Genomic DNA, 21,526 nt, shown 5'->3' with positions numbered 1-21,526 from the left:
TGTATATCTCCTGTCAGTCTGTTTAACTGTTTACTTTCGTTGCCATAGTCCTTTCTACCTGTTCATCCCCTCACCTGTTGCTGGGTTAATTCGTTATTCGTTATCACGCTGTCTACCTATCTGTAATCAATATGCTTATTAGTGTATATATATATTTGTTTCAATAAAACGAGTTATTTGAATTAGTTTGATTATCGTTTATTATTAGTGATAAACTAGAGAAAAGACAGCTAGTCAACAACACTCACTGCCAACTCTTGACCTACTATTTTACTAAGAAATTATGGGAAGGACCGACACTTTATAACATTCCTACTGCTGAAAGGGCGTGTGCCCAATACAACAGGCCATGCCAGGCCTAATAAAAGTAGACTAATATTAAAAATTACGTCAACTAGATATAGGCGATACATTCAGCTCCATATAACAATGGTGAACAAATATAAAAAACAAAATTAATTGTCAAAATGTTATATATTACAGTTTCAAATAGCTTAATACTGATTTAAATTGTAATTTAAATTTAGAAGTTAATTAAATGTCGAGATGTGTCCATTTTATCACACTTGCCAACAAGATTAATACACGTAATTTCTTTTTAATACAAATGTATTTTAATATACAAACAATAATACAATTTACAGTAACGGTAATTGCAAATAATGATCTATGTACGAAAGTTTTACAAACTTACAAACAATATCGAATCTTCTATCTGGTCTGGAACTTCCTTGATGTTTTATCGAGAGTTCACGATAAGCGAATTAATTTCGAGTTGATGTAGGTATAATTTACTTAACACGGAACTAGCTAGCTCTGCGTTCTTTGCTTATCACATTTTTAATTTTTCACTGCTACATATGTATAATGTCCTTGTAAAAATACTAAGTTTCGATACGAATCCATAACAGTTAAATAATTTGTAATGTTCGAAATTTATAAACGTTCTTCGTCAAATATCTGAAGTTCTCGACTAATCATCGTTAATCAGTTATAGCTTCCGAGGTTTATAGTATACCAACTAAAGCAAACCAGTAATATATACTGTTTCTTACCTGGTCGTGTTGGTTATATTTGTAAGCGTGAGAAGAGTTTCTAGAAATTTGGGCCGGCACAACAATACTGAAGATACACTAGTTTTTACGTACGCATATATATTGTTGATTCTTACACTCAAAAATCTACAACTTTAGTGAATAGACGAGAGTTTCACAACACAGCTTTAACAGTATTAAGTTATTAAGTTATAGAAATTCCTAAAGGTACATTCAACTTTAACAAACATCGTTATCAAAACAGATATACAACAGTAAATCCAACCATAAGAGTGAAACTCGAAACTAGAATTGTCACTCACAACTAAATTTATCATTTGTCTATTTTTTACATTTTTTTCGATAAACACTAATTTTAAACTTTGTTTTGAATGACAGCTCTAGTTTTTAGTTTCACTCGTGATATTTTAGTTTTGTTTTATGTGTATATATATACATTTGTCTTAAAATCTAAAATTATGTTTTATGCTTCGTGGAGGTACGTTACTATTTATTAGCTCCTGTGTATATGACTCAATGTCTTTTTTGTCTCGCCGAATTTTGCAACGCCAGCCAATGAATGAGATTGTATGCTAGGCTTTACATTTTATTTTTTTGGACAGCCATCACTATTTATGTCATTAGATAATAGAAAGAAACACATAATTTTGTTCCTCTAAACGTTAATAATTTATATGTTGTGAAATCTGAACCAAAATATCATTTGAAAATTCTGTGATTTATAAAATGCAATACATTTTGCAGAAAAGAATAATCAATGAAAAAATATCATTATGCGACAGCTACCATTAATATTTATTAATTTTCGAAATTTTGGTTCAGTATTGTACCGACGTCGAAACCAGGGCGCTTGACTCGCAATCTTAGTTGGTTAGAATCCTCGTCCCACCAAACATGCTCGCCCTTTCAGCCGTGGGAGCGTTATAATGTGTTGGTCAAACCCACTATTCGTTGGTAAAAGAGTAGCTCAAGAGTTGGCGGTGGTAATGATGACTAGCTGCCTTCCCTCTAGTGACTAATCTTACACTGCTAAATAAGGGATGGCTAGCGCAAATAGCCCTTGAGTAGCTTTGCGCGAAATTAGAAAAAAACAACCAAATCGCCCTTTCTGTCGTGAGGGCATTATAATGTGACTATTCGTTGGTAAAAGAGTAGCCCAAGAGATGGCGGTGGGTGATGACGACTAGCTGCTTTTTATCCAGTCTTTCACTTCTTAAATTAGGGAAAACTAGCGTAGGTAACCAGCCCCTCGTGTAGCTTTGCGCGAAAATAAAAACCAAACTTCCGACGTCGACTGAAATTTCAAGCTATAAGTTTTAATCACGTGTGTGTGTGTGTGTTGGGGGAGAGTGAAGCTGAAAAGACATCGAGGGTATGTGATGTCGGTATCCTTATAGCTATAGCTGCAGAGTTCTGCTAGCAGTGGAAGCAACAACAAAAATGTTGGTGATGTGTTGACGCTAATTAGCCAGACTTCCAGCAACAATGCTACTAATACATCTTTCCTGATAAGTGAAAAAAAAAGAACAACAACAAAAAACCACTAATATACAATGTTTTCGTGTTATATCGCATATCATCCATTAGACTTGAATTATTCATAAATAAGATGGTTCATATTTGTTACATATCCTCAGAAAAGGCATTTGTCTCCTTTCTATGTAAGTTATTGCAAGTTATTTATGTATTCAGTAAACAACTATCAGATCATCCCTTAAGTAATGTACTGTTTTCGGTTCAGAAAAAGAGAAAGGATTTCAAACGCTTTTAACGTTGTTTAATCAATAATGTATGTTCCATTATTATTAATTACTTCCTACCAACGATTCAGAAGCTTCTGAATGTCACTTCTATAAATTTTTGGGGTTTGAAGGAAAAGAATGTGGAGAGGGTAGCTTTGATAACTTCATGTGTTCCAAGCTCTTTTCCATCAAGATAGTTCAACAAATTTCGGAATAGATGATAATCAGATGGGACAAGGACTGGAGAATAAGGAGGATGTGGAAGTTTTTCCAAGTCTAGCTCTTCAATCTTTACAGATGTGATCCTTGCTGTTTGGGGCCGTGCATTATACAACACTTTTACGACTGATCAAAGCGAATCTCTTTTCTTTCAGTGCAACATTCAAACACTCTAACTGTTGACAATAGAAGTCAACCTTTGTGAACCTGACGATGACCGAAGAAGGTCGAAACGTTGTTCGCTCTTCTATGTAAAATATTTTCTCAACCCAAACGAGCCGTTTTTGCATATAAATAGAAGTCTGATGTAATCGTTACATTGAGTGACGGCAACTCAGAGTGGATCACACCAATAATATCCCACCAAATGCTTAACAAGACTTTCCTAGGGTGGAGGTCCATTTTGGGCTGTGCTTTAGCCAGTTTACCTGCATTGAGCCATTGTCTGCAGTGCTTAACATTTTTATAAAATATCCACTTTTCATCTCTTGTCACTAACCTGTCCAAAAAAGCTGATTTACGTTCACGAGAGTGCAGAGAAATGCAAATCTCCAATCTTGCTCTTTAAGGTTAGCTTCTGTCAAATTATGGGCACCTATTTTCCAAGTTTTGACACCTTTCCAATCTGTTCCAGATGACGGTGAACTGTTACAGCACAATTTTTATCAAGTGCAGTCAGCAGCAAGTCATCATTAAACTCAAGAGGACGACCTGAACGTGAAGCATCGCTTAAGCTATAGTCACCTAATCTGAACTTCCGAAACCACCTTCGACATTTTTTTTCATTTAGAGTCTCCGCATCATAAACACCTTGATTGTTTCGTGTAGTTTCTACTGCACTATTGTCTTTTTTAAACTAATAAAGCATTATCTACCAAATGTGCTCCTCAGACACATCCATCTTCATAAAGATTTATTTGATTAATGATCTTAAAAAGTGTAGTTGGGTTAATTTCTTTTGTTTGTCTGAACATTTTTATACACGTCCTACTACATATTTTAGTTATTAAAGCCTCCTACAAAGACAGAAACGATGATGCACTTTCCGTATTAAATTTTCGGACATTGCTTATGGGATGACCTGATATATGTTGTACTTACGGTAATGATATAAAGCAGAGTGGTACACGTGCTTTGTTTTACTTAACTGAAATCCAATAGTTGTAAATGAGAAACTAAAAACGTTTGGAGAATATATCTAATTTTTTAAACATAATAAAGATATTACAAATATTTCTCTGCATTCAAAAACAGACATTTCAATAAAAAATACATTTTGTGTTAAACTTTGCATAAAATTATTTATATTTCCATTGTGGTTCAATGTGTTTTATAATAATGCTTTTCGAACTCTCATATTCATAAATTGCAATTATTGAGAGGCAGCTCAAGGTGAACAGTAAATGTGTGTACTTGTTTGCTCTTTCTGGTATTTCATTGAAATCAGTAATAAAATACGTACGTAATGATTCATTTCTTATCGTTTTATGTAGTAAAAAGAATTTATTTTTCTGATCGATATATCAACAAAGATTTTTTTTTTGTGAAGACATTGCTGTTAAGTTAGTTTCATAGCATCTGCATATTACGTGAAGGTGCTGTTCCTGTTGGTAACATATGAAAATGTCGCTATTGTTAGACCATAGTGTTTTATGCAATGATGGAATATAAAGTAATATTGTTATCCGCTCGTTCACTAGAAAATGTATTACCTTTAGACACCGTTACTACTTGTACAGTATATAGTGCACTGGGTATTTCTATACATAAAATAATTGTGAAGGACTATTTTTGTTCATGTATTTTTAAAATACTATATTATTAATACAAAGCGTTATTGTTATTCACCGTGTAGAAAGAGTTACTGTTATTAATATTGGAATAGCTTTCATGAAGTGTACGTTTATTTATTAAGATGTTCTTTAAAAAACGCTCAGCTATCTAAAGAAGGCTTTGTTACATGTTTGGTATACAATAGAAGTGAACTAGAGAAGGTGTCAAAACATATGTTCCATCATAGCTAGTTGTATGTTGTTGTAGTAACCTAAGCATGTCCTCAGTTACAGCACTAAAATTGCACTGAAGTACTGTTGGACTGTATTGTTGGGGACACACTTGATGACGAGATAGACATATTATCAGTTACGAAAAAGAAAAGAAAACTACAATAAACATCTGATATTTCTGTATGATTTCAACGTTCAGATATCTGGTGTCTCAGCTGACATATCCTGTGAACTACGTACGTCCCATAAATATTTCGACGAAGTGTTAGTAACTTCTCTGTACGTGTTAAAGCTTATGTCACGTAATGATTAAATAATGAATAACTGTATTATCCACTTTCTGAAGCTAATGTACTTATAAATTTATAGTAATATACTGCAAATACAACACAGCTGTCCAGTGAATTTGGTGATAATATAGTAAAAACATTTTTCTTAATTCGTTTAAGAATCGTTTCGCTAGTAGCGAATAGTATACTAAAACTTCTGACTCAAATCTTTTTTCTCAGTTTGTTAAATATTTTATACAGTTAATCCATGATTATGAATTTTGCATTATGTTCAAAAACTTAAGAATAGTTTATCAGTTCCGTCTTCGTTTCTTATTTTAAGATGTTTTTTGTATTTACACGCTTGTGATGGTTTTAATGTCTTGCAGTTTTTACATGTTCTACAGTAATTCCTGTACGCTTAATCCGAAAATGATATTCATTTTTTTTCCATCACGCATAGAATTTTCACAAATTCTCATATGTACTTTTACATGAGTGAATCATTTTCATTGAAATCGAGTAACATTTTGTTACGAATAAAGTGTTGATAATTACTGGCTATAGATTTCTGTAGACCAATTGCGAAGTGAGAGTTTTATCCATCCTTGTAGAACCCATGAGAAACACCGCTGGTATATAAACGGTTAACAAGCCACATGACGTATCATTTCTGGCTAATATTTGTTTGTGCGTACACTTTAACATTATTTTTTCTTTTCAGAATTCTTTATTCTTCGCAATGGAGAATAAAGTTTTTTCTTCTTCCCAACTTGTATAAAATCTGTACGTAATAGAAAACAATATTAATTTCTAAATATGCATAGCCGAATCATGGAAAATGTGTTATTAAACAAACAAAACTTTTACGAAGTTTAACTACGTAGGCTTATGAATTATTTAATTAAAACCTTGATGCTTGATGGCACACTTCCTAACTGAAAACTGCATAAAGTTACTGTGCAACTTTATTTTAATAAGCATTACTTTGAAATTGTTATATTAGGGAGTGGTAAGTTTCAGTAAACAACTGAATAGCTCTATGAACACTACTTCTAATAGTGAAGTACGGAGATTAATGCAGTATACCTTTTCATAGGATAAACGTTTGTTTGTTTTGAATTTCGCACAACGCTACTCAAGGGCTATTTGCGCTAGCCGTCCATAATTTAGCAGTGTAAGACTAGAGGGAAAGCAGCTAGTCATCATCACCCATCGCCAACTTTTGGGCTACTCTTTTACCAACGAATACTGGGATTGACCATAACATTATAACGACCCCACGGCTGAAAGGGTGAGCATGTTTGGGGCAACGTCGATTCGAACTCGCGACCCTCAGATTACGAGTCGAATGCCTTAACCAACTTGGCCATGCCGGGCCAAGACAAACGTACACTTAAGTTCTGCTTTAGCTCAATTTTTCTTGAAAACTTTCTAGTAGGAATTAATTGGCTAGAAATTTACTGAAATTTTCATTACTGCTCGTTTGCATAATAGAAGGAGACAAGAAACATCGTATACTACTTATGGTCGCAATAATAATATGATACAAACTACCTTTTTCTTTCCAGATAATAATAACATCTTTGTTTCAGTTCAGGCAATGTTTCGTCATAACAACTTCATTAGGGTTAGTTACGCTAGTTTTTGTGCTAACTTTATTATCAAAATCTTCAAATCACTCTGATATTGACCACAAATTCTGAAAACTTATATGGTTGTTTTGGTGCTAAAACAGCAAAGGATGTATGTTCACGTACGCAAAGTTGCCTAGAAATCGGTTAATTGATTTGTTTTGAATTTCGCGCAAAGCTACTCGAGGGCTATCTTCGCTAGCCGTCCCTAATTTAGCAGTATAAGACTAGAGGGAAGGCAGCTAGTAATCACCACCCACCGCCATCTCTTGGGCTACTCTTTTACCAACGAAAGAAATCGGTTAAAAGAAACGTCGTAATTTTTACTGTTCTTACAATTTCCAACAAGAGTTTGTTTTTTAGATACAGTTTTTTTGGGAAGGCTAGCGCAGATAGTCCTTGAGTAGGTTTGCGCGAAATTAAAAAAAAAACAAACAAAACACTTACTAAAAGAAATTTGCAGTTTACTTTTAAATTATAGAAATACCAAAACAGATATTTTTTTTCTGGAAAATAAAAGAGTGGCATATGAATACTTAGTTCTGTTACACATGTGCTCCTAGTATTTAATAATATTTTGTATTTGATGGTGGCATAACTTTTATTTGCTTTCCCGATTTGTTTTTCTTGTTAGTTTATTTCGTTGAAAATATCCTGTTTCATTGCATAACAAGCTAAAGACTATAAATGGTACTCATTTGGGGTGTTTTGGATCGCGGCAGCTACAATCTTTTAAATTGTTTTCAAATGTATGTTAGGCTTGCAAAAACAAATTAAATGGTGTACTTTCATCATTGTGTACGTCATATTTCTATTAATCCGTATTTTACTGTCCCCACTCTCAGCTTGGGTATAGTTCTGGCCTTATCTGTCCTCCTTATGTTAGTTTGAGATTTTATGTGTTTATATTATATGTGTGTTTGCCTGGATTCAAGTGCACCATTCGTAATTTCTATAACACTTGGCTGTACTCAAAATGGAAGCCAGTAAGGCGTAGGGATTTCTAGAGGAAATGTTCCATATCAAGTAACTCATCACTGTCGATCTTTTTTTCTTCTTTCTTTGTAAATGGATCCAAAAATAACCTATCTAAAGACGAGAAAAAACTTTTCACTTCACTGCTGTTTTTCTGAAGAATGTGATGAAAGAACAGTTGTGCTTGGCAGAAGTGATGCCTAAGGTTAAGTAAGCAGCCAGTGAACAGTCTTAGCAGAGCGACACTTGAAAACAGCATTACATGAAGTTTACGGTAGTTTGAAAGTGCTGTTTGAGAAGGATAAACTTCTTGTAGCTCTAAAATTAAACAGTAGTCTGTGGGAAATGATGATTAGTTTTGCTTTTGAAAGTGGTAAATGCTTATCTATTAAAAATCATTTAAAATAAAATACGCCTGTTTGTAGCGCTTAAACATGCAAAATATAAGAACTTTAGACAACAAAAATTTTGTATTGCAAGTCGAAATCAAACTGAGCCCATAATGTAGTGTGAACCTGTTTCTTTAGTGACAGTTTTTGTAAGGCCAGGTGGTTATGGCGCTCAACTCGCAATTCGAGGGTCGTGGGTTCGAATCCACGTCACACCAAACATACTCGCCCTTTCAGCTGTGGGGGCGTTGTAATGTGATGGTCAATCGCACTATTCGTTGGTAAAAGAGTAGCCCAAGAGTTGGCAGTAGGTGGTGATGACTAGCTGACTTCTCTCTATTTTTACATTGCTAAATTAAGGACAGCTAGCGCAGATAACCCTTGTGTGGCTTTGCGCGAAAAACAAGCGAGCAGTTTTTGTATGCTAGCAGCGAACATATTATTATGTGATAAGTTTCTATCTTTATTAAAGAATGTTGAAAGTTTAATGGCGGAATTACACACACACAAATTTTGTTGACGAGCCAGCTTTTCATTTCAGCGAAACTCAGCTAATTTTATTTCATATATTTAATATTTAACGTTAATTCTCTCCTTCTCTATCAGCCTGGAATGAATAGAAACTAAGTGAAACATATGAAAATAGTAACACAACGACTTCTTCATAAATAATATAATTACATTTAAAATTTACGAACTTCGTCATGATTAAAAGTCATTTATAAGAGCATGAAAAACATACTAAGGATTAAATTAATTTTTAGAAAATAATATATGAGAAATATATTGGTATAATATGCCATAACGGAATGATGTGTATCATTGGAACAACAAATACGTGAAATTATGTACCATTGATACAAATGGACAAGTGAACCAATGCATTATTGTTGCAGGCCAGTACGTGAGAATATATAATGTTGTAGCCAACCTGACCGTGAGGATATACACTGCTGGCCAAAATTTAAAGGCCAATGAACATAAAAAAAATATGCATTTTGCGTTGTTAGACTCAACCACTTATTTGAGTAGAGCTTCGAAAGATGCAAATAAGAAAAGGGAAAATAAAAACCTTTTTTAGCATTTAATAGGGAAAATGTGAACACTATGAAATTATTCTAAATACTAGCTGGTCAAAAGTTTAAGACCATACTGAAACGAATCGTTAATCGGTAAACATGTAACGAAATTTAGTCATTTGTGTTCAAGCATTAGCGTTGTGAACATCTCTTACTGACATCTCCTGTGTTACATTGGGTACAAACATGGCAAAGGCTAAAATTTGACAGAGTTTGAACGTGACAGAATTGTCGAGCTGCAAAAGCAAGGTCTCTCTCAACGTGCCGGCCCTGCATGGCCAAGTGTGTTAAGGCGTTCGACTCGTAATATGAATGTTGCGAGTTCGAATCCCAGTCGCACCAAACATGCTCGCTCTTTCAGCCGTGGGGGCGTTATAATGTGACAGTCAATCACACTATTCGTTGGTAAAAGAGTAGCCCAAGAGTTGACGGCGGGTAGTGGTGACTAGCTGCCTTCCCTCTAGTCTTACACTGCTAAATTATGGAAGGTAGCACAGATAGCCCTCGAGTAGCTTTGCGCGAAATTCAAAATAATTAACTAAATAACTCTCAACGTGCCATTGCTGGTGAGATTGGGCGTAGTAAAATTGCTGTTGAAAATTTCTTAAAGGACCCTGAGGGATACGGAACGAGAATTTCAAATGGTCGGCCCAAGAAAATTTCGACAGCGTTGAAATTTTCGACGGGTTGTCCGGCAAGACACCAACCGATCGTCGGACCTAATTAAGGCCCTTACGGACGCGGAATGCAACTCAAGAAAAATAAGACGGCATCTGCGTGAGAAAAGCTTTAAAAACCGTAAACGTCTTCAAACGCCACGCTTCCTTCCGCACCACGAAACAGTTCGGTTAAACTTTGCTGAGAAGCACCAAACATGAGACTAGAAAAGTGGACGAAGGTTTTGTTCTCTGATGAGAAAAATTTAACCTGGATGGCTTAGATGGCTTGCAGCGTTACTGGCACGATAAAGATATCCAACCGGAGACATTTTCTACACGACACAGTGGAAGAGGTTCCATCATGATCTGGGGTGCTATCTTCTTTTATGGAACAATGGAGCTTCAGGTTATACAGGGGCGTCAAACAGCAGCTGGCTACATTGGCATGCTGGAGAGAGCATCCTTATTGACTGAAGGCCCTAGCTTGTGTGGAAATAGTTGGATCTTTCAGCAGGATAACGCTGCAATCCACAATGTCCGCAGGACAAAGGACATTTTGTGGCGAATAACGTGATTCTTTTGGACCATCCAGCGTGTTCGCCCGAACTGAACGCCATTGAAAATGTTTGGGGGTGGATGGCAAGGGAAGTCGATAGAAATAGACGTCAATTCCAAACAGTGCATGATCTTCATGAAGTCATCTTCACCACTTGGAATAACATCCCAGCCAGTCTTCTGCAAACGTTTATACCGACCATACCAAAGCGAATGTTTGACGTTATTCACAATAACGTCCGTGTGACTAACTACTGAGACCTCTTGTTGGGCATTTCCTATCCTGTTTAGGACTTTTTTCTAGTATGGTCTTAATCTTTTGACCAGCTAGTATTTATGCTAGTTTCATAGTGCTCACATTTTCCCCATTAAATGCTGAAAAAATATATATTTTTATTTTCCCTTTTCTTATTTTTATCTTTTGAAGCTCAACTCAAATAAGTGGTTGAGTCTAACAACTCAGAATGCATATTTTTTCTTTATGTTCATTGGCCTTAAGATTTTGGCCAGTAGTGTATAATACTTAAATAAAACATGACGTAATAATATGTATTTTATTATGTAGAATCACGTACATAAGATTATGTTCTTGTGGTTTAACACAAAAGTCTCTACTGGAACAGAATGTTCATATTATAGAAATAAATAGGATGGAAATATGCATATACTCTGAGATTTACTTAAAACCAACAACCTGACCTATCTTACAGTTATGTCTTAAAGGATGTTTGTCAGATATTTTGACACTAAGAGGATATCAGTCATATCTTATATGTCAGTATGGATATTTTTATTGTATAAAGTCAATGTTATTGATATCCTTTGCATGATTGTTTATTTCTTAATACGAAAAAAAACGAAAAAAACTGAGAAAACAAAGCTTTCCAAACCCCCAAGTTCCACTTTGTATCGTTTATTATTTTGTAGTTGAACTATAATCGTAAAGCATGTTGTTTTCCTTTATTTTTACACACATATAACATAACCTGTATAAAGTATAGCTCATTACTGAAATATCATCATAAAAACACACCTGAGTAGTTATATAGTGTCGTTTATGTTCTTTTAGAATGTGATAGTATATTCTTTCATATAGAAAGTAGATATTTCAAAACTTTTTAAAGAAGTTTCTTGTAATTTACTAAATTTTGCTAAGAATATTCAGTGTGAGAACTTAATAATCCTACATGTATTTTACGTCGATGAGTTTTCATCTAGATTGTTTCTGTTATTGTTGTATTGCTACCTATACTCTGAAAACGGTCACGATAAATAAACATTGATTTGAAATTCCGTGTGAAGATGATGTGCTATCTGTTTGAGTGTTGTAATTTTAAGAGTATTTTATTCAATCCAGTTATCACGCTGAGTTCTATGTTGGATCATAATTAATCATTCAATGTTTCAAGAAGTGAATGATGTCTCTTTCAATTAGCAAATTTTACTTCAAGGTACAAATCTTTGCAGGTAGTATGCATGGCCAGGTGGTTAAGGCACTCGACTCGCAATCCGAGGGTCGTGGGTTTGAATCCTCGTCACACCAAACATACTCGCTCTTTCAGCTGTGGGGGCGTTGTTATGTGATGGTCAATCGCACTATTCGTTGGTAAAAGAGTAGCCCAAGAGTTGATGGTAATGACTAGTTGATTCCCTTTGTTTTTACACTGCTAAATTAAGGACAGCTAACGCAGATAGCTCTCGTGTAGCTTTGCGCGAAATTCAAAACAAACCAAACCAAGTATGTAGCTGACGCTTATTAGCCAGACTGTTTTATTGTTGAATTTATAAGATGGTTCCCTGGGTTTACTTGAATCGTATAAAACTATTACCTATCGCTAGATTTTCTTATTTAGGCATGATTTCTTCATATTTGTTTATGGTTCTTGTCGTTTTCGTTTTTGTTTTTTTTTAAACAGAATTGCCGTGTTACGAAAATAAAAGTTAGAACATATTGTGTATTTAAACCTAATTAGCCATGTAGTAGAATAACGGTTTAAAAGGATTTTGTTGTTGTCCAGTTTTAATGTGAACCTAGTTGGTCACTTGGCTGCTGGAATACAACTGTTAAGGTTGCGTTAAGCCTACCTATCATCAGCGCTTTTTAGTGAACCGTTATAATTATGTTGTTGTGTAATAAAAATGGTCGGAACTTAAACAAGGTAAAAGAGTCCCCATCAACCACTTAATAACCTATCTTTAGAATAAGAACTCCACATAAACATCCCTGTCTATAACTAATGGTTTACTTATTGCAGCAATCTATCCACCATAACAAAAAAGGTAGAAAAATACTACTAAAGTTTATTTAAAAGGCCGCTTATGGCATGTAGCGAAAAGATGAAAAGTAATTGGGTGTTGGCTCGCCAAGAATTTCTGCTGACGCCAGTCAACATAAAAAAACAAAAAACTCTTAGACCCTTGGAGTGTCTATCCCAGTGTTTAGGACCACGTGATCACATTTCTTTACCGCTGGCGTTTGGCGCAATTCCCACATCACCTCCTGTTTTTTGCTTGTAGAAAGGCACGTTACTTAATAACATTAATGTTAGCTTCAAATATACTGCAAGACAGAGTAATGATAAAAAAAGTCATGAAAAATTAGGATGCGTGCAGGAGAATTGTATACGTACAACTGCTTCTCAAGGGATCGTAAAAAGAGGTAAAATCACGTTGAGGTTTAATACACAGGATGTGGCAGATGCTATGACGGTAGCTTGTTAACTGTGTTAGCAACATGAAAAAACAATATTGCTTTTCTAAATTATTTAAGAATGTGCGAGAGCTTTGGTGATCAAGATTGGTTCTTAGCATGATTTGTCAACGTAAAGTTTAGCGTGCCAGAATGTGGATCCGAGTGTCCATAAATGGCGCCATGTTGCCGCACTTTGCAGTCATGGATAGGTTATAAGAGCAACGGTCAAATCCTACTATTCGATTAGAGTAGGCCAAGAACTAGCTGGAGGTACTGTTGACTAGCTAGCTACTTCATCTCTAGTCTGTAAGTTCGGAAATTTAGAACAACTATTGCAGACAACTCTTCTATAGCTAAATGAAGCTATTTCTACTCATATACCTAAACATATCTTGTAAAGAGTTTCTCTCTATTTAAACTTTTTTTTAGCAATTGCTGTAAGTAATAAAATCTTCTTGTAAAAAGCAGTGGAGATGTTTTAAGTAAATTTATTAATTTTGTGTAATGTGGTTATCTTAACTAAAGGGCCCGGCATGGCCTGGTGGTTAAGGCACTCGTCTCGTAATCTGAGGGTCGCGGATTCAAATCCCCGCCAAATATGTTCGTCCTTTCACAAGAATAACTACAAAATGAGGGACGGCTTGCGCAGATAGCTCTCGTGTAGTTTTGCGCGAAATTCAAAACAAACCAAAACCAAACCATAACTAAAACAGTAATGAAAATAATTGTGGAAACACTTAAACATCGCACTTACAACAATCACAAACCACGGGTACTGAGTACTTGACAGTGAATTTATTAATGGTACTATGCTAGCATTTTGTATACAAGCCCCTTGTTTTACATAAAACATTGTGTAATTATTCTTCATGACTCAACTAAGTTGTTTGGTTGCCTTTTCACCATCTCAGTTTTACTTAAGCCTGTACGTCTTAAACAATATTTATGTTAGTACTTTGTTCAGGCCAAACTATGGTTGTGAGTGTTTCATCAGCCACTTACTGTGAAGATATAATGTAATCACATCTATTGTATGGTTTGGATTAATGTCTAACTGGATGATGAATTCTTACCCGATAAGCCTGTTTATGAAGGAACAGCATGATGGATCAAAATCTAACTGTACTTTGTCAGCTGTCAAGGTGTTATCAATTTTCTATAAATTACCAACAGAATTTATTGAAATGAGCCCTAGGGTCGTACACATCCACCATCATGATTTACTGAAGATATACAATGACCATGATATCCTTTTCTCCCCCATCGAACACTCATTGACTGTTGCCAAACAGTTCAAATTTGGATTTTTCTGTAAATAACAACTGCCTGCAGCTCTTCTTATCTAATGTTTCTACTCTGATGCTAAGTTGAACCTTTTAGTGAAGTTACCTGATCTCAGCAGTGGTTTTATATCATCTACACATCCATCGACACTACTTCATCTTAATATGTATTGTACAGTTCTCGGGGTAAACACTCAACTTATATTTACAATAAAGTCATATTTCTTATAAATAACATACCCTAAAATACTTGAAATTTATTTTGAAGAGTTTCTACCTTGACCACTTATATTATTAAGAGTATCAGTTTCATTCATCCTTTTCAGATTTTTTATTGGGGAACATAGTGAAACGTGGAGTCGTTTCACAAATTTGCTCATGGATTGTCCTTAACCATACAAAACTTTGATTTTTATACCATGCAGTATTTCTGTTCTGTGAGTCATGTGTGACTCACATTAATGATATTGGTCATCGTATGACTGATTCCACTATAATAAATTTAACTGTGGTGATAAAGTTGATGTGTGGTTGAATGACTGTAAATTATCTGCACGTGACTATTCTCTGGTACCATTCATTTTCATTTCATCAATGGGTGGTATTCTCGTGTTTTTATACTTTTTTTCTTACCATTCCACATTTCTTTCCAATATTTTGTATGTTTTCATGTTCAGAGATACTTTCTACTTTTAAGGTATTCTCAAAATACATTTTATTTCAGCAAAAAGACATTTTACTAGTATCTGTCGTATAATATACTGATAACGAGATATTAGCAATAAAACACTACAGGAAAAGTTTAGTAAAGTGAAAAACTTATTGCTTCTATCTCAGTTTCATACAAACGTAACTTTTGAGATACTGAGATGCCTCTTGTCTGAAGGTTTGCACTGAGCTAGAAATGGTGTGTACGTTTCTTATTCTGCCAGACCTTCTAAACATTCATGGCCAAGCTATCAATTCAGGAAACTTAGAAAAGGCTTGGAATGACTTAGTGCTACTGAAATGTCTTTCCTTGGCGTTGTCGTTAGCAACTGGGAGAAGCTGACTGTCCTATGACTGAATTGGGAGGTTTCTAAAAGACCCTCAGTATACCAACCCACAGAACATGACTCCATCATTAGTTTGAATTATTATTGACTTTAACTGGAGATGCTTCTAGGAAAGGATGATTGTTAACAATCTTAAAACCAAGTAGGATAATAATGAGAATCTCAACATGAGATAATGAATACTTTGTATGATCTCTCCTGAGAGTAGAGGCAGAATGTTGGACAGATGAACTAAGGAATCAATATTGAGTGAAATTGCTTGTGAGAGTTGACCACTTGTTTTTATACTTGGGTCCTCAGTTATTAAGCTAATGCCTCTGTTTATATCGTCAGCTCATGTGCTGACCAGTCAAGAAGCCAACTCTAAACTCCTGTATTCGTTGTTTCAATTGGATGAACGTAGAGAAGTAAAAGCGTTCAGCCCACTAACTTTCAAATTTACTTCTCGAGAAAATCTGACACAAGTTCTGGAACAACTCAAGCAAATACATAAACACAAAAAACGGATTTTGCTTGAGTGAACAGCTGTCTGTCTAAGGACAAGATATAATTCAGATTTGGTTTGTAATTTAGGTCTGACAGATATTAATTAACAACCAGCGAGTGAAACAGAAATAATTAAAACTAATAAGAACACGTTCGTGCACAATGTGGTTTCCAGACTATCTGAGATTATTGTTAGAGGGTTGTTTTATCAGAGTGATACAGGACTGCAAATAGAACTTAACAAGTTGCTTGCAGAATATGTCCGTGTGCTTGTTTGTTCAAATGGCTCTGGCTAGAACAATGGTGAAACATTTAACAAAGATATAAGTAATATAAGTCTGTTGAAACAACCACCACACAAGCTACCTTGTAGCATCAGACACACTGTCTACATTGATATAGCATAAATACTGAAGGATGACTTAATACAATGAGAGCAGAATGTTTGGTCATCGCTAGTATGAATTTAATTTTAGGAAGTTGAAGATTGTAAGTTACACTCATGTGTTATCATTGCCATGCAATATTTCAACACATTAAACTCAGTCCATAACAAGTGAAACTAAATTATGAAAACAGACCTTACACAACTTTTAGCTCTATAGTTTTACTGTATGAATTTATTGGCATGCCATTTGACTTGTGTAATGTGCTTGTCACTACTGAGCAGCTTCTAATAGGAAATATTTTATATTTATTTTTAAAATATTTCAAGCTTTGTCCAAACATTTCAATCGTATTGAAATGACCACATCATTGATATGGATAATGTGATTCAAAATCCCGGAATGCATGACTGCACATTGGATCACAATGCTGTAAGGGTACAGTTTTGTTATGGAACATTTTCTGAAGAAAAGGTATGATAATGAAGAGATTGTCTATTTGTCAGATGTCCTTATTTTCAAAATCATGTTGCTGTGAAAGGATATTTTTAATACTTGGATGCCACAAATATACAGATGGCCAATGGAGGTACCCTAGAAGGAGCAACTAAAGGATCCAGACCAAGTGATTTCCTCGTGAGGTTAATGGCCCTTGCTTATACTATCATTATTCAGAGGTTTCATTGATAATTACTGACAGTTCGTATGATGCAAATGTTCATAGACCGGTAAAAATGCTGACTGACTAACACTTATCATCCACGTATATTTCACTTAATAAAGTACTGAAGGCGTTACCATCATTTCTCCATTTGATGTGGTGTCACACTATGTTTATGTTATGTATATTTGTAATCAGCAGAAGACATCATTATAACAGACTCTAATGATCTTTGCATACATGTCGTCTTGTGATGATATCCTTTGTTGAACATTGGAAATTCATCCTTGTTCAATACTTCAAGCCAGGATTTTGTTGTTTGCCTTTTTTTTTTTTTTTGCTTTTTCTTGGAAAGTGGAGAATAATACTTAATGAAGTGACAATTATGTATCCGTGTTGTGAAAAAGATTCTTAACAGTCAATGTCACAGTGAAAAATGAAGAAAGCCAACTAAACTTCCTTTATCACACTCGAAGAACTTGAACATGCCCTCATTAACCTATCACATATTATCACCGTGTTACAACCACGACAGATCATGTTGTTTATGAAGTTATATTTCCATTCCTGAAACTTTAAAACAGTTCCTTTTGCATCCTTGTTCATTGTATTGATACACTCTTGACTGCTAGAAAGAAGATTGTGGTATATTAATCAGATATCATACGTTCAGCATTTCTTCTGAAACCTGTTCAATAGTTATCTGTGAGAAAATCTGTAAATTAATAAAAATTATACAACCCATTCCTTTCAGTCTTGCAACCTGATGGCTGATTTATAGGGAATTGTCATCACGCTCATTATTCTTATTAATTCTCCTGCATTATGAGCTATCAAGACAAAAGCCAAAATAATCCCTCTTTGTTTTTAACCCGATTTACTCTATGGTTGTGATAGATTGTTCACACTGGTACAACACAAAACGGTTCTACATCGATCTGTAATACGATGTCTTGGTTAGCAGTCTATACAATAACCTAAGTTTAAATTTTAACCTTTTCCTAACTGTGGTGTTATTGACGTTCATTTATGTATTCCTTTCTCACAGCATAAGTAATTGAGCAACTTACATGAAGCAAGTAGAAACTTCCTAATTTTGTCTGGTTTAAGATTTTAAAAATCATATTGTTGATTTCCTTTTTTTCTATCAGTTTCTTACATTGTCAAATTTCCAAGTAAAATACTTTCATTCATCTGAGGATTTCGGTTTTTTATTGCTAATTAGAAAATTCTTTTTTGTATACACAGTGATTTTCAAATTGGTCGATTTTCATTAACATATTTATTTTGATACTTTATTTATCGATTATAGCAGTCACCACTTGCAGCTATAAATAATAAAAAATGGGTGAAAACTAATAAGATTTGTCTATGACCTGACTAGTAATACTAATAGGTTAGGATAGGCATCAGTATTTTTGCTGATAATATATTTGATTGATATCAACTTATTTTTGCCTAGTAGAGTTCGTTTCAATAAACAATACGTTATTTTAGGTGTTTGTATTGTTTGAATACGATAAACTTTACAATAATATTTAATGAATAAAAATTTGAATCTCTGAAATATTTGGCCTTAACCCATCATACTCTTTGCATCTAACTAGAATAAAATTCATATAGCTTTTAAAGGAATATAATTTAACATGGTAATATTTTTCAGGAAAAAGAAGAATATCTATAGAAACAGTTAAAAATTTCCATATCTATATTCCACTTTTAAACTTACCACAAATGCCATTGTTTATACAGGGGCTAAATCTCATAACGTTATTATAAAACAACAAGCTACTTGTGATATTTACTTTATATTGATGTATATATTTTATAATTTTATTTTATACAATGATGTATAAACTTTGCTGGGACGAATTTACAGCGCAGAGTTTTTAATAAATTGTCTTCATACCACATGTTGTGATGTCATAAAATAGGTGTGACCCAGATGTTGTACTAATACAATCGGAGAAGTGAAAGGAAGTCACACGAGAAACAATACATTTGAACTTTTCATTTTTCTTTGTGAATTATACTAAATAAATATAACAACATGACAAAATATCTACTCTTAAATATAGAACCAAATTACATTTTGAAATTTGATATGCAAGTGTGCACACTTATCTTAATGGTGTTCACTAGATACTATTTACTAACAAAATTCAATTTATATTTTTACTGCTCTTACGCCGCTGTCTTCTGAAAAGCCCTACAATGGACTCTTTATGTGTTGGTGATCACCAGGGTTTAATCCTGAGTCTTCTTGATGGAAACGTGGTTCACTTATGTACTCGACAGGAATAGTCTGCACGATTTTTCTGAAGATTAGTAAATAAGCAGCCGAAACTCTGGATAAGACTAGTTGATAATTAGTATCTGGTTACAGTAGTATTTAGTTATTGATATCACTATGTAACACAAATTTTGTTCCTGGATAGTATGTATTATTTCTTAATTGCTTATGCTGTAAAAGTACAGAAAATGGTCATTATTCCCTTCAAACTTTGCTTTCGTGACATGGATAATGAAATTTATTAGAGATTAACCTATTTTCTTTATAAAAACAAGCAAATTTGCACATTTTCATTTACATAAGGTTAGAATAAAACAACATATGAATCAAAATTTACATGTATTTATACTAAAGTTATACAAAAATGTTTAGAAATGAGTAGTTTTTTTCGAGATTTGCGGCTGTAATCTATATCACTTTCACGTATCAGCCCTCAAATGTCGTCTTCCATCATGTTTTCGTTATACGCTCCCAGGTCACAAAAGCAAAGTTTGAAGAGAAAAATAGGTTGTTTTTTTTTCCATTTACTGTAGACATAAGCAATTGGGAAATAACATTTTCTGCCCAGGAACAAGAAAAAATAAAACTTTTGTAACAGTGTAATTAGGCAATCGTATAGGCTATACTCACCGTAACAACCATTGATATTCTACTGGCACAACATTAACGTAGATATTTAATCAATAATACGTCTGTTGGATAATATAGTAGGTCCTCTTACAGTTTTTTTCAATAAGATGCAAAGGAAGAGATGTTCTGCCTTGTAGCATTGGACTTTTGTCACCTCTTTTCGAAACTTGAGAAGCATTTCAAGTTACGTTTCAATTATAGTACCATTGCTGTGACGCTAGTTGCCTGTATTATTTGATTTTTGTCAGTCATAAAACCTCCTTTCCAATACCTAATATGGTTTTATCATGTAGAGAGCCATAAAAATCTGATTTGCTTCATAGATCTCGTTTCTATATACAGTTACCTCAAGAAGGCTTCAATACTACGTGAAGAATCACTGTTTTAGAGGACTTTGAGTGTAAGATATACATATAGCCATTTATTAATTCTTTATATACAAATTTTTCATAAATGTATCATTCAAGCCCAAGTGGGAACTAATTCATTTTAATTTTAACACAATAACTTCTATTGACAAATTTCTTAATATTAAACACAATACTGTCTCTGAACAACTTCCTCCAACAGTTCAAAGAACCCCTGTGTTTACGACTGATAGATTTACTGCCAGTTATTGAATATGACATATATTGTGTGGCAGTTTTATACTGTTCCCATTAAAATAAATTAGTTAACACTCAAAACGGATTCAGCTCTTCATCATGTAAAATCATTTGCTTGCATTTTAGCTACTAGTATGGATTTTACCTGATCCTGTTTTCCATCTGGAAAGTGCACAGATTCCTGTGGTAGTAGACTAAGTTATTGTGGCTTTCCTTTCACAAAAAGATTAATTTTAGTCCATATTTAAAGCAATTGTTCGTTTACTGTATTTTAATAAGAGGTATAGAAAAACAAAACATAAAGGCAAGGTTCATAAATGCTTCTAATAGGATTACAATCCAATATCGAGGCATTGGTTCTAATGACTAAAGAAAACAGAATCAGTAACCTCTCTATCATCAGCTTTCCTACTGCTGATTACCAGCCGTCCATCCCAATCACCGCTTGCAGTCACATATTTATCAATGTCCATTCCACCTTATTTGTAATAAGGAATGTAAGAAAATAGAGGTTTCATTGCCTAGATTTGAAATAGATTGTCATGGGCACTTGTGTTTAAATGCAATGAAAAAATGTTAGCACAGAGCAATGAAAACATCAGTGTCAACAGGTAAACTGTTCATTGTAAGGCCAGATTTGGCAAGTATTGAGAAAAGTATTCTCAGTTTTTCTCTGCTACTTGTACCTGTATTTTCCGGTTCAAATTTTTGTAGTTTTTTATTATATCTCAGAGATGACCATTAACTACTATTTTGATGTTTTTTACAAACACGAAATCATTTTATTTTCACAAGTATAGTACGTCCCAATGTGTAATGCGACAAGTATTGTAATATCTTATATGGTTTTCTC

General features: G+C 34.2%; 1 protein-coding gene across 7 annotated transcripts in view; it reads left to right on the top strand.

Annotated features, from left to right (window-relative positions):
* LOC143237729 (uncharacterized) overlaps positions 1-21,526 on the top strand; it is a 265,149-nt gene that overhangs the window by 134,305 nt on the left and 109,318 nt on the right. The gene's annotated exons all lie outside the window — the stretch shown is intronic.

Source organism: Tachypleus tridentatus, chromosome 13 (assembly GCF_004210375.1).
Source record: "Tachypleus tridentatus isolate NWPU-2018 chromosome 13, ASM421037v1, whole genome shotgun sequence".
Taxonomy (NCBI): Eukaryota; Metazoa; Arthropoda; class Merostomata; order Xiphosura; family Limulidae; genus Tachypleus; species Tachypleus tridentatus.
The sequence above is the reverse complement of the archived record's forward strand: the minus strand, read 5'-3'. Positions and strand labels throughout refer to the sequence as shown.